The following is a 14,370-nucleotide window of genomic DNA, read 5'->3' as shown; positions in this document are numbered from 1 at the left end:
GTTTTCAGGGAAGATATGCGGGAGGAAATAGCTAGTTATTTCGATACCAATACTGGCAGCGTTGATTCGGCGGGAACTCTGTGGGAGGCTTTTAAGGTTGTGATGCGAGGGGTGGCGATTGCCAAATCGAAAGGCTTGCAGAATGGGGTCCTGGTTGATTTACAGAGGGCAGAAAGCCAGTTGGAACGGGCGTTGAAGAGCGAGCCCATAGACAACGAGCTGGTGCTTAAACTGCAACAACAGTGTACGGAACATTGGGGGAGGCTCTGTAACCTAAACTATAAAAAATATATTGAGAGACAACACGCGGGAGGAGACAAAACGGGCCGTCTCCTGGCATGGCTATATAAGAAAGAAACCCCGAGACCCCCGATTAGGACGATTACTAGAGAGGATGGGAAGCAGATAGATACCCAAGAGGGCATAAACGAACAATTTGTGAATTACTATAGGGAATTGTACGGGGATCCGGGTGGCGGTGACCGGGAGGATATGCTGGAGACCCTGCAAGATATTGGGCTGCCCAGGATAAGCACGGAAGAAAGAGAGGAATTAGATGCCCCGATAACATTGGAGGAGTTGGAGGCGGTTGTCCGGCAACTACCCACTAGTAAGACCCCAGGGACGGACGGCCTGCCCAGCGAATTTTACAAAACCTTTGGAGCGGAAGTGCTCCCCCCGATGCTTGATATGCTCAATGAGGCGTTCGAGACGGGGAGGTTGCCGGAATCGCTCAGAGAGGCGGTCATTGTACCGCTCCCTAAGCCCAATAAACCCAGGCATAGTTGTGGGTCGTACAGGCCAGTATCTATGCTGAATCAGGACAGCAAGATACTAACGGCTGTCCTGGCAAACAGACTGCGGAGGGTGATAGGCAAACTGGTACACCCGGACCAAACAGGGTATGTCCCGGGGAGGAATATTACCCAAAACCACAGACGCCTCCACCGGGTGATAGAGATGGGATCCATTAGCGACGGGGAAATGGCGATAGTGTCGTTGGATGCTGTAAAGGCCTTCGATTCGGTTAATTGGGGGTGGCTGCTGACGGCCTTGAGAGAATACGGACTGGGTCCAAGATACGTTAGATGGGCGGAACTGCTGTATAGTGCTCCACTGGCCAGGGTCCGGACGGGGGCAATCATATCCGAGAGATGGCAACTCAGCAGAGGCACTAGACAGGGGTGTCCTTGGTCCCCGATGCTGTATATCCTGGCCCTGGAACCCCTGGCACTGTACCTGCGGCAGCAGTACGACATTGTGGGTATTGAGATTGGGAGGGAAAAGCATCTGATATCCCTGTATGCGGACGACTTGTTATTGTACCTGAGTCATCCGGAGGAGAATTTACAGTATATCCTGGACGTGATGGGGAGATATGCGAGGTTGTCAGGCATAGCGGTCAACCCCCAGAAGTCGAACATTTTCCCATTGGGCTGCTATACGGGTGTCCCCATAGAGAGGCTGCCGGTGCTACAGGTGCCCTGGGCAGTTAACACGTTTCGTTACCTGGGAATAGATGTCTACCACACGGTAGAGAAAGAACATAAGTGTAATACTGAGATGGCTGTTGAGAAGATACGCGCATGCATGAGTTTCTGGCAGAAGTTGCCCCTGGCGATGATGGGGCGTGGAGCAATGATTAAAATGGTGGTTCTGCCTAGGCTGCTACACTACTTTAGTAACATCCCATATATGATCCCTAAGGGTTTTTTTGCTAAAATAAATGGGGTTTGCAGAGAGTTCCTGTGGCATGGCACTCGAAACAGGGTAGCACTCTGGAAGTTGCAGAACTCTCATGAAAAAGGGGGAGTTAGACTCCCAAACTTTGAGGCTTATTACATAGCGAGCCAACTACAGTTTGTATCCAAATGGCTTTCCGACGAAGAGACCCCAGAACTTAGATTATTCGGGCATGATTGTGCCCCATTTTTCCTGAAGGAAGTCATTTGGTTGCCAGAAACTGTTACGAGAAAGTACCCGGCGATGGTGAGGCTGGGATGGAAGATGTGGAGACGAGCATGCAAACTGATGGGAGACCCACTCCCGTGTTCTCCGCAGATTCCACTAGTTGCCCTGGCGGGGGTAGACGGACAGCTGAGGGGGATTATTAGGACCTATTGGGAATCTGTGGGGTTGGTGACATTGGGTGATGTGTGGCAGGAGGGTGCCATCAGAGCGTTTGAGGAACTTAGCGGGGAGGTTGGATTACATGGAGGCCAATATGTAACATACCACAGATTGGGGAGGAAAATTCGGGAACTATGGCCTGAATTTACCTTGGCAGACGAATCGGAGGTTACGCTGGAAGGGATATACGACACGACGGAAGGGGGACATGAGATCTCTAGGTTGTATGAGATGGTGATGTTGAAGGTTGGGAAGGAATTGACAGGCCTACGATCGGAATGGGAGTGCGAGGTGGGGACCCAGATGGGAGATGGGATGTGGGAACGGGCTCTAAGATACCACAGGAAAGTATCTCGAAATGCCAGACTGCAGCAGGTACAGCTATATGTCACGCACAGAGCGTATATGACCCCACTGCGGATATCCAAATTCCGGAATGCGGGCAGACAGGCGTGCCCTAAATGCGACGAAGAAAATGCGGACATGACGCATATGTTCTGGGCATGCCCAGTGATCGAGGGGTTCTGGAGGGAGGTGGCGCGCAAGCTAGGAGAGAAAGGGGTCACGCTTGCCATAGACACCGCCTGGGCATGCCTGCTGGGTGGGTTTTCCAGACCTAGGAAGCAGAAACATGTGTGTAAACTGAAAGACTTGGCGTATGTGCTGGCCAAACGGAGAATAGCCATGGGCTGGAAAAAATGTAGCAAGCCACGGGTTGAGGTGTGGTGGAATGACCTACAGAAATGGGCGGAGGCCGAGACAGCAGTGTGGCAGGAGGCGAGTTGTATGTCTTGGGAGGAGGAACTGGCCTCTTTGATGGCATGGAGGACTTTGATATCTTGCATATTTGGGACAGGGATGGCTTCGGGAGGGTCGGATGACAACGAGGCCCGCTCATGTGCGGCAGATACGGAATGTGACATGGAAACTGGCTCGCGAGGGGGGAGGGATCAGGGAGGTAGTGCGCACTAATGATTAAATGCTTTATTGTAATATTGTTAATTGCACTACGGTTTGGTTTGTATTGTTGTTTGTGTTGAAAAATCAATAAACTTTTTTAAAAAAAAAAAAAAAAAAACTTGCAGGTTGAAAGTGAGTATGGACCACACTCTAAGGTTTCTAGCTTTGTCCATGTAGAGGAGATGTTGCATTATCGTGAGACCAGCTGAATCCCTCCCAGAGGAGTCTATCCTCCACAAAGTGTACCATCTCATCTCATGCGTCAAGGTATGCTGCATAAACGTACTCATCCGTATGCCTGTCCACCTTGCTGCTGCGCGCCTTCATGCGCTCCAGCGTCCAGATTCTTGGGTCAGTGCGGTCTGGAAAATGGGAGCAAGTATGAATTTCTGGGTTACTGGAGACAGTGGATGTCATTCCAGCAGTTTTACTGTAACTGCCATGCCCTTGTTCTCCTTTCACTCTATTTTGGGTTTGAGCCAGGACTCTGTGCCGCTCTGTGTGTTGAGGATATTTCTGAGTGAGTTCAGGTACTTCAGTTAACTCTAGAGGAGGAAAGAGTCTTAAAAAAAGTGGTGAGAGCACCTGGGAATCCTGGGAGGTAATCCATTTAAGTGCAAGAATATCCAACTAGACATTTAGTTTTACACACTCAGCCTAAACACCAGCATATTTGAACGGTCTGACATTAGACTGTAGGCAAATGGCACGGATTTCCCCATGTGCTGCAGGGTGAACTAGTAACCTAACCACAGTTTCCCTTTTCATCTTGCAGGGCGTCGCTCATGTGTGGGGGAACAGCTGGCGAGGATTGAGTTCTTCATCTTCCTTACCAATCTGCTGAGAGAGACATTACAGATGCCCGACGGGGTCAAGAGTGACAATTTAGACTTTGTAATCAGGAATTTATTGCGTCCAGTGCCTTACAAAATGTGTGCTGTCCCAAACCGGGCCCTAGCTCAGAACTCTGCTTAGGCATTGGAGTTTTTCCTTCTTTCCATCTGTTATCTGGGATGTAGAGGAGGAAACAAAAATGTTAAACAAAACTGACCTCCCAAGCAATTAAAGTATTGCCACAGTATATTCCTTTCTGATAGCATGTTTCCAAAGAAAGTAAGTGTTTGATCCACTTGAAAAACAATTATTTTCTTTCAGCCGCTATGATTAGATTACACTGAAAAGTCCATGAAATGCACATGATTGACAATAAACCCAAGTGAAGCAATTTCCAAAACATCTGTTTATCAAACGTTGTGTATTTTAAATAATTGCATTGTTTCACGATATGTTGAATAAATAATGAATAAAAAGGGACAGTGTGGGAAAACGATCCCAAATGCACTATGAAATGGCCCAGTGAAATTTCCTGTTATTCAACAAGAACCCCCCAAACCCTATTTCATGCAGTGGAAATTGACCTATACATTTATATCTTCTCCCCAGCATCTGTTGAACATGATTGAAGAAAGAGGGGATGTCAGTAACAGGATGAGGGTGGCAGTTACGGTATACAGTCTTTATAACGAACATGTTATGTAGAATGCTCATATAACGAACATTTGATAATGAAAATGTATGTGGGGGTGGGGTAAAGCGTTCAATCTTGTGGGGAAACGGTTGGGATGGGTTTTTAGGTGTGGGAAACAGGGGTTGAGGGGGGACCCTCCCCAAAAAAGAACAAAAAACGTGTTATGTTTTGTCATTATGAGATTTTCATTATATGTGTATTCATTATAAAAAGGAGTTGTTATAAAGACATGTGACCTGCACTTACTGTTGCCTACACTGCAGACCACTTAATGCAGGTTGCCCAGTTGTTTAAGCCAAGGCCACATCATATCTCCCTTTGCAGACATGCCCCTATTTTAAAAGTGTTGCGAACCTCACACATTTGCAACTCATGATCATACACGTATTTGGGTGACATAAAAACCTAGGTTTACACAGACGTTGCAAACAGGGGCTTAGCCACCAACTCCAGTCCTTCAAGCAAATGATTGATGACTGATCCGTTCGATTATACTGGGAATCTTGATACAGTGCTCCAACTTAATGCAGTCTACCAAACAGTTTTATTAAGCCTGAGCACAGTGTTCAGCATGAAAGCCTCTGTTAAGTACTAGGTCTGGATGAACTTTCCTACAACAAACCTGAATCACCTAGATTTGAGTGGTTTGTCAAGGACAAACCTCTGATAAACATATGGAAAAGTTTATCTGAGATTCGCCCACAAAGGAGGATATGTGGCTTGAGCTCCCATTCAGTCTCAGGCAGCTTTCAGAGGGGCAAGCGGTTGTTACTGGAGGCAGCTTTTAGAGGGGCAGGCGTTTGTTACTGGAGGCAGATTTCAGAGGGGTAGGCAGTTGTTACTGGAGGAAGCTTTCAGAGAGGCAGGCCATTGTTGCTGGAGGCAGATTTCAGAGGGGCAGGCGGTTGTTGCTAGAGGCAGCTTTTAGAGGGGCAGGTGGTTGTTACTGGAGGCAGCTTTCAGAGGGGCAGGCGTTTGTTACTGGAGGCAGCTTTCAGAGGGGTAGGCAGTTGTTACTGGAGGAAGCTTTCAGAGAGGCAGGCCATTGTTGCTGGAGGCAGATTTCAGAGGGGCAGGCGGTTGTTGCTGGAGGCAGCTTTCAGAGGGGCAGGCGTTTGTTACTGGAGGCAGCTTTCAGAGGGGCAAGCGGTTGTTACTGGAGGCAGCTTTCAGAGGGGCAGGCGTTTGTTACTGGAGGCAGCTTTCAGAGGGGTAGGCAGTTGTTACTGGAGGAAGCTTTAAGAGAGGCAGGCCATTGTTGCTGGAGGCAGATTTCAGAGGGGCAGGCGGTTGTTGCTAGAGGCAGCTTTTAGAGGGGCAGGTGGTTGTTGCTGGAGGCAGCTTTTAGAGGGGCAGGTGGTTGTTGCTGGAGGCAGCTTTCAGAGAGGCAGGCGGTTGTTGCTGGAGGCAGCTTTCAGAGGGGCAGGTCGGTTGTTACTGGAGGCAGCTTTCAGAGGGGCAGGCGGTTGTTACCGGAGGCAGCTTTCAGATGGGCAGACGGTTATTACTGGAGGCAGCTTTCAGAAGGGAAGGCGGTTGTTAATGGAGATAGCTTTCAGAGAGGCAGGCGGTTGTTGCTGGAGACAGCTTTCAGAGGGGCAGGCGGTTGTTACTAGAGGCAGCTTTCAGAGGAGAAGGTGGTTGTTACTGGAGGTAGCTTTCAGAGACGCAGTCCATTGTTGCTGGAGGCTTATTTCAGGTGGTCAGGCGGTTGTTGCTGGAGGCAGTTTTCAGAGGGCCAAGCGGTTGTTACTGGAGGCAGCTTTCAGAGGGGCAGACGGTTGTTACTGGAGGAAGCTTTCAGAGAGGCAGGTGGTTGTTGCTGGAGGCAGCTTTCCGAGGGGCAGGCGGTTGTTGCTGGAGGCAGTTTTCAGAGGGGCAGGTCGGTTGTTACTGGAGGCAGCTTTCAGAGTGGCAGGCGGTTGTTACTGAAGGCAGCTTTCAGAGGGGAAGGCGGTTGTTATTGGAGGTAGCTTTCAGAGAGGCAGGCGGTTGTTGCTGGAGGCAGCTTTCAGAGGGGCAGGCGGTTGTTACTGGAGGCAGCTTTCAGAGGGGAAGGCGGTTGTTACTGGAGACATATTTCAGAGGGGCAGGCGGTTGTTGCTGGAGGCAGCTTTCAGAGGGGCAAGCGGTTGTTACTGGAGGCAGCTTTCAGAGGGGCAGGCGTTTGTTAATGGAGGCTGCTTTCAGAGGGGCAGGCGGTTGTTACTGGAGGAAGCTTTCAGAGCGGCAGGCCATTGTTGCTGGAGGCAGCTTTCAGAGGGGCAGGCGGTTGTTGCTGGAGGCAGCTTTCAGAGGGGCAGGTGGTTGTTGCTGGAGGCAGCTTTCAGAGGGGCAGGCGGTTGTTAATGGAGGCAGCTTTCAGAGGGGCAGGCATTTGTTAATGGAGGCAGCTTTCAGAGGGGCAGGCGGTTGTTACTGGAGGAAGCTTTCAGAGAGGCAGGCCATTGTTGCTGAAGGCAGCTTTCAGAGAGGCAGGCGGTTGTTGCTGGAGGCAGCTTTCAGAGGGGAAGGCGGTTGTTAATGGAGGCAGCTTTCAGAGGGCAGGCGGTTGTTACTGGAGGCAGCTTTCAGAGGGGCAGCCGGTTGTTACTGGAGGTAGCTTTCAGAGGGGAAGGCGGTTGTGGCTGGAGGTACCTTTCAGAGAGGTAGGCGGTTGTTGCTGGAGGCAGCTTTCAGAGGGGCAGGCAGTTGTTGCTGGAGGCAGTTTTCAGAGGGGCAGGTCGGTTGTTACTGGAGGCAGCTTTCAGAGGGGCAGGCGGTTGTTACTGGAGGCAGCTTTCAGAGGGGCAGGTGGTTGTTACTGGAGGCAGCTTTCAGAAGGGAAGGCGGTTGTTAATGGAGGTAGCTTTCAGAGAGGCAGGCGGTTGTTGCTGGAGACAGCTTTCAGAGGGGCAGGTGGTTGTTACTAGAGGCAGCTTTCAGAGGGGAAGGTGGTTGTTACTGGAGGTAGCTTTCAGAGAGGCAGGCCATTGTTGCTGGAGGCATATTTCAGGGGGGCAGGCGGTTGTTGCTGGAGGCAGCTTTCGGAGGCGCAAGCGGTTGTTACTGGAGGCAGCTTTCAGAGGGGCAGACGGTTGTTACTGGAGGAAGCTTTCAGAGAGGCAGTTGGTTGTTGCTGGAGGCAGCTTTCCGAGGGGCAGGCGGTTGTTGCTGGAGGCAGTTTTCAGAGGGGCAGGTCGGTTGTTACTGGAGGCAGCTTTCAGAGGGGCAGGCGGTTGTTACTGGAGGCAGCTTTCAGAGGGGCAGGCGGTTGTTACTCGAGGCAGCTTTCAGAGGGGAAGGCGGTTGTTACTGGAGGTAGCTTTCAGAGAGGCAGGCGGTTGTTGCTGGAGGCAGCTATCAGAGGGGCAGGCGGTTGTTACTGGAGGCAGCTTTCAGAGGGGAAGGCGGTTGTTAATGGAGGCATATTTCAGAGGGGAAGGCGGTTGTTGCTGGAGGCAGCTTTCAGAGGGGCAAGCGGTTGTTACTGGAGGCAGCTTTCAGAGGGGGCAGGCGTTTGTTAATGGAGGCAGCTTTCAGAGGCGCAGGCGGTTGTTACTGGAGGAAGCTTTCAGAGAGGCAGGCCATTGTTGCTGGAGGCAGCTTTCAGAGAGGCAGGCGGTTGTTGCTGGAGGCAGCTTTCAGAGGGGAAGGTGGTTGTTAATGGAGGTAGCTTTAAGAGAGGCAGGTGTTTGTTGCTGGAGGCAGCTTTCTGAGGGGCAGGCGGTTGCTGCTGGAGGCAGTTTTCAGAGGGGCAAGTCAGTTGTTACTGGAGGCAGCTTTCAGAGGGGCAGGCGGTTGTTACTGGAGGCAGCTTTCAGGGGGGCAGGCAGTTGTTACTCGAGGCAGCTTTCAGAGGGGAAGACAGTTGTTACTGGAGGTAGCTTTCAGAGAGGCAGGCGGTTGTTGCTGGAGGCAGCTTTCAGAGGGGCAGGCGGTTGTTACTGGAGGCAGCTTTCAGAGGGGCAGGCAGTTGTTACTCGAGGCAGCTTTCAGAGGGGAAGACAGTTGTTACTGGAGGTAGCTTTCAGAGAGGCAGGCGGTTGTTGCTGGAGGCAGCTTTCAGAGGGGCAGGCGGTTGTTACTGGAGGCATCTTTCAGAAGGGAAGGCGGTTGTTACTGGAGGCATATTTCAGAGGGGCAGGCGGTTGTTGCTGGAGGCAGCTTTCAGAGGGGCAAGCGGTTGTTACTGGAGGCAGCTTTCAGAGGGGCAGGCGTTTGTTAATGGAGGCAGCTTTCAAAGGGGCAGGCGGTTGTTACTGGAGGAAGCTTTCAGAGAGGCAGGCCATTGTTGCTGGAGGCAGCTTTCAGAGGGGCAGGCGGTTGTTGCTGGAAGCAGCTTTCAGAGAGGCAGGCGGTTGTTGCTGGAGGCAGCTTTCAGAGAGGAAGGCAGTTGTTGCTGGAGGCAGCTTTCAGAGAAGCAAGTGGTTGTTTCTGAAGGTAGGCTTAGGATATTTAGGGAAGCTTAGGGATACTTGTAGGTTGTAGGTAGAAGACTAGGGAATAGGGGTGGGTGAAACATCCAGAATTGGCTCTAAGGAGAAACTGGTCTGGGAAGACATTTCCAGCTTTGCCAATTTCACCCATTGAGTAAAATCTATGATTTCAGATGTTTTTCACCTGAAATTTCACTTTTTGTTCCAAATTTCCTTTTTGCCAGATATGTCATCCTTTATGGGACAGTGAAAGATTTCGGCCCTCTAATCGGCGGAAATTCTGCACAAAAAAAGTTAATTTGCTAGAAATGTTGAATCTGGAAAAATCCACTTTGCTGGCAAAGCGACATTGAAGGCGAATTTCACCAATTTTGTTATGCCGGCAGTAACTTCTCCCATCCACATTAGTGAGTGACTGGGATCCAGACAGAGAGTGTGATTTAGGGTTGATTTGCTTATGCATTACTGTTTGAAACTTTCACGGAATTGGGGCGTCTGAACAATACCAGTACCATCTCAAGAGATTTGTGGAGGTGGGTGAAGCACCAATCAGTTTCAGTCTCAAAGCGAGTGGACAAGACATGTGCCATCGGGGGAAACCTGGGAGGAGGAGCGAGAGGATCCAGGAATCCATTAGGGCAGCTTCTTGGAGAGTCATGGTGACCTGATTTTGCTCGGAGGAAGCAGCAGCAATTCTGTGAGGCAGGTGACATACCAGTCAGTGTCTGGCTCTTGAAGCGAGTGGATGATACATGTGTCAATGGGTGCCACCTCGGTAGAGGAGGAGCAGCAGAGAATCCCTGCGGTCAGCTTTATCAAGATTCACACTTACCTGATTTTGCTTGGAGAGAGAAGCAGTGATTTTGGGAGGCAGCAGGTGACACACAGTTAATTTAACTTTACTATGTGCAGGGGGTTGTGAGGATGAGGTTCCCATGGTTGTGTGGTTCCAGAACCTCATGACAATGATCCAGTTGGCGACAGGCAGGTAGGTCTGGCTATGCAACAAGTGAGCCACAAGCAGAAAGTCATTAATCCCCTGTTCTGACACATTTGGAACAACATGTCAGCACCCAAATGAGTAAAAGGCAGGTAGTAGTTGTGTTCAGGACAGTCAGTGCTACCAATTCCCGCGTGAGTCATGCGTGAGGTTCTCCGGGTCTGTTTTTGCTTTGAATTCTGGGATTTGTAGTTTTTCTAAATTTCAAATGGTAAAGAAAAAAAAACAAGTCCCTAAATCGTAGTGTGGGGCGGGGGAACAAGACTGGATTGATGGATTTGCCACGCTTGGCTATGGGAAACTTGACAGGTTGTAATGAAATGTGCATGTCCTTCCTATGTCCTTGTCCTTCTTTGACACCTGTGCGACCAGCATGGTTAAAACCGGTTAACTGGATCACGTAGTCTCAATCCAACCACTCCGTCTGATCAACTGTTATCGTGTTCAAGGAACCTCTGAGGATGTAATCAACGGAAGCCATTTATACACCCTACACAGACCCCACGTTCTCAGGGATGGGCAGGGAAGGGGGGCAAGGGTCCATTGCCTTCGAGGCTGGCTGGACTGTTGCTCCCTGGGCCAGGGTTGATAAATGTAAAAAAAAAAAAAAAAAGAATTGAAAAACAGAAACTCCTTCAGACTCCAGCCTGCCTCGAAGCAACCGAGTGCTGCTAGACTCCTGTGCAGATGGGGTGAGACACCCTTCTTGCTTTAAGCAATGTTGCAGATGTGCCTGGGTGGTGCCAGGTGGGCCTCCTAAGTGGGTGAACAAGAGCAACAAGTTCCTAGGCACATGGCCATGTTCATACCACCCAGGGGCAATCTGTGCATTTAAGTGGCTGATTCTGCAAACCTGGATGGTAACGTTGGCACCACCATGGCCCAGACACCCTTGGTCTGTTACAATCCTCAGCAACTTATCATAACTCCTACTTGCTAAGATAAGTAAGGGTCCATAGATTATAGAATTTGTCGTTAGTTTCATTCTGTGGCAATGGTTCCCCTATACTTTGGTGAATTTCTTGATCACTAGTGAGTTCATTATAAAAACAGTTTCACAGCATCCTGGATAGCACCCATGGATGTTACCATATGGTGCCTATACAAATGGCTCTTGGATTTTTGTGGTACTCACTTTTGGGCACAGTTGATGAACACACACAGATGTAAAATATATTGTATTAATTATTAGGAGACAAAAAAGGGGGTCTTTCTGAGCTGAGCAGATTGTTTTTCATGAATTATCACTGGGGATAGAGTTGCCACCTCCTCTTCTCGCCTGCTTCCCTCCTTATTTTTCATCCCCAGCCTTTCAGTCAGCTGACTGGTCGTCTGGAGCGCCACCAGAGCCTCACCCGCTAGTCCTGCACTTGCCTCCGGGCCTCCGCACTATGCCTTCAGACTGCACTCAGAATACATTTCATGAGAGTGGCACCAACTCTGCACTTAACCCTGGCCCCTGCTGGACTGGGCGCACTTGCCCCCCTCCCCTCCATCGCAGTTCCCTCTGCTTCTATGAATTGAAATATGCAACCAACCTTCGAAGAAAGTGCGTCTTGGGAGCACAATAAAAGCCAAACGTGCCCTCTGCATCTTTTGAAGACTCCATAGCCACATTTACCAGCAAGAGACCAACCACAGATTCTTGTCCTGTCCTGCAGTGGCTGACTAGAAAAGCAAGGTGGTCTGCAGTCTACATGCGAGCCAGGGCAATGGAAGGGGGCGAGTGACAAGGAATTGGTGCTGAGCAATATGGGCAAATGAAGGGTGTTTGTGCGAAGTAAGGGAAGGGGATTGAGTTAATGTTAAGCAGAATCACCTGCAGTAAGTACCCTTTGGGAACACTACAGGCAATTAAGACTACAAGTGTTAGCACAATTTCACCTTTGGTACAAGCCTGTACTACAGAGTAAAGTGGTAGCGATGGCTGAGCAGCCAGACTTATCTCAAGAGTTTAAGAGAGCAGTAGAACAAGTTATACAAAGGACGAACTAATACAGTGATTCAAGTAAACACTTACTCAAGGTTTCTTGGTAAAAGAATATGCATTTATTTACTCAGTCAGTTAGAAAACATTACACTAGCATAAGCAGCTCAATATCACACACTAATAAACCACAAAAATCCAACCGGTATGTAAATGAACAAGTTTAGCTCCTGTGAAGTGGGAGCAAAATTGCACTTCAAATACTTATTTAAGGGATAAAAAGACAAGGTTATAAGAATAGACAGCCCAAATACTTTCATAGGCAGGGCAAAGGGTTTCAGTTAAATACAACCAGCAAATCTCCTCAGAGGCCTGGGCCAAAGTCAATGGTTCAGAGTCTTTGTATAGGATAGCACAGTTCTGATAGATAACGGTTAAGTCTTTGCCACACGGTTTAGAAGAATTTGGCTAGGTGAAAGGTTTGACGAATGTTTAGGGAAGGACAAGCCTTCGAAGTTGAGGAAAGTTTCACGCACTTTCTCGATGGCCGAAAATAGTTCCGGACCGCATTTACACAGTACCTTGTTAATGAATAAAGCTGTAGCTGAGGCAGTTGTTGCTGGCAGTTCGAGCAGATCTCACTGTTCCTGAGCTTCAGTCGTGGGGACAAGAAGGAGAATGTCAGGAGGTTCCTGCACTGCCCAGGAATGAGGCCAAAAGCTGTAGCAAGAGGTCGGTTGAAGGTGTGAGTGCCTTAAAGTCCACAAGCTGGTTTCCTTGCCTCTGGTTATCCGGTTTTCAACAGCACTCTGATGAAAATTCGACCAGATGGGGACGGTGTCCAGGTGGCTTACGAGTTGGTTGTTCTCACCTAACTCAAGGGAAGAAGCTAACCTTGAAGGGCTTCTGTCGATCAGAGTTTCAGGCAATTCGGACCTGCAGCAGGGCTTCACCGGTCGTCCAGGAGTTGCAGCAGTTCTCTTCCTTCAGCTCGTCTTCGGTTCTTTCGTTCCAGTGGTCGACTCTGCTTTCCAAGTCCCAGAGACCCGCTTTTAAACAGTTTTCCCCCATTCATTCCACCCTGGCTGTCACTCACACAGCAGGGTGGCTGTCCTTGTCGGACAGTCAGCCAGTCAATCACACCAGAGTGCATTCAGGTCTCCTGGGAGACTAAGCACAGGGAGTTCCGGGCACCTCCCTCACATCCTGTTCATCCCAGACACTCAGGCGCCAGAGGAGGGCTTCAGCACTGAAGCCTGCCAAAGGCCAACGAACAAAGGGACCAAACCTGGTTTGGTGCGCAGAGACAAACACAAGAAGGACTTTTCCTGAAAGAAATGGTGAAAAAAGATGACCGGAGTCTGTTTTTACAGACAGGTCTGGGGCGCCATATTGAAAAACAAGGCTGACCCGATTTTTAGCTACCGTTGTTAGCGGTCGGGAAAAATCACGGTAGTTGATCTAAACCACTGCCACCAGCCATTTAAAGTAGGAAAAGGTAACATTTTACTGTTACGTGAGTGTTTTGACTCAGGGGAAGCTTGGCAACCCCTTCAGCACTCTATAGGAAGATAGTGTGTGCTGGGTCAGTAAATCTAAAGAGACTAGTAAAGCCAATTTAACTTTACATGCTCTGGGAGACGGTAGTCAGTCCCAGAGAAGGTATTTAAACCTTGGGGAGTCTGAAAGACACCCCTGTGTCACTGCACTGAAGGTGCCGTGTGACACACAGAAAAAGATGATGCCACTGGAGTTGTTTTAAAACTCCATAATCAAAGAACACAAAAGTAAAACACACACACAATATATGGAAGAGTGGGAAAAAAGGCCCAGACTCTTCCCAGGCAAAAAAATCAAATCCCAGAAATCCAGCAAAGTTGCTGGGGGTCTCAAAATGTATGGGAAATTAGCACATATTGAGAATTCTCCCTAACAGTTAAGGGTTAAGTCAAAGCCCAAAAGAGGAATAGAATTCTGAAAGTTAATTGAAGGAAGGGGAAGAAGTGGAATCGAGGATGTGGGGCACGGGGTGACACTAGAGGGTGATGTTCAAGGGCAAATTGGGTAATGAGACAAAGGTACACATATGGAAAGGAATGTCAGCAGATTGAGTGACTGTTGCTGAGGTCTGTGCGTAACCTGCATGCCACTAGCACAAGAGAGAGGGAGGGTTTCACGTGAATCAAACCATAGAGTGAATCAACGGGATAAATTGCTCGCTGTGCAGGAGCCGAATGAGGGGATAGACCAGGTCAAGGAGAGTAAAAAATATCAATCAATCTTTAATAGACACATATTCAATTACATTATACATAGTGCTGAAATCACAATAAAAACAGCATAAAAACACACAATCAATACTGAACATTTCCAGTTAGAGTGCATATTAGTCCAATAAACGTCCTAA

Source organism: Ambystoma mexicanum, chromosome 10, assembly GCF_040938575.1.
Source record: "Ambystoma mexicanum isolate Mex_15411 chromosome 10, UKY_AmexF1_1, whole genome shotgun sequence".
Taxonomy (NCBI): domain Eukaryota; kingdom Metazoa; phylum Chordata; class Amphibia; order Caudata; family Ambystomatidae; genus Ambystoma; species Ambystoma mexicanum.
Note: the sequence above shows the minus strand (reverse complement) of the source record.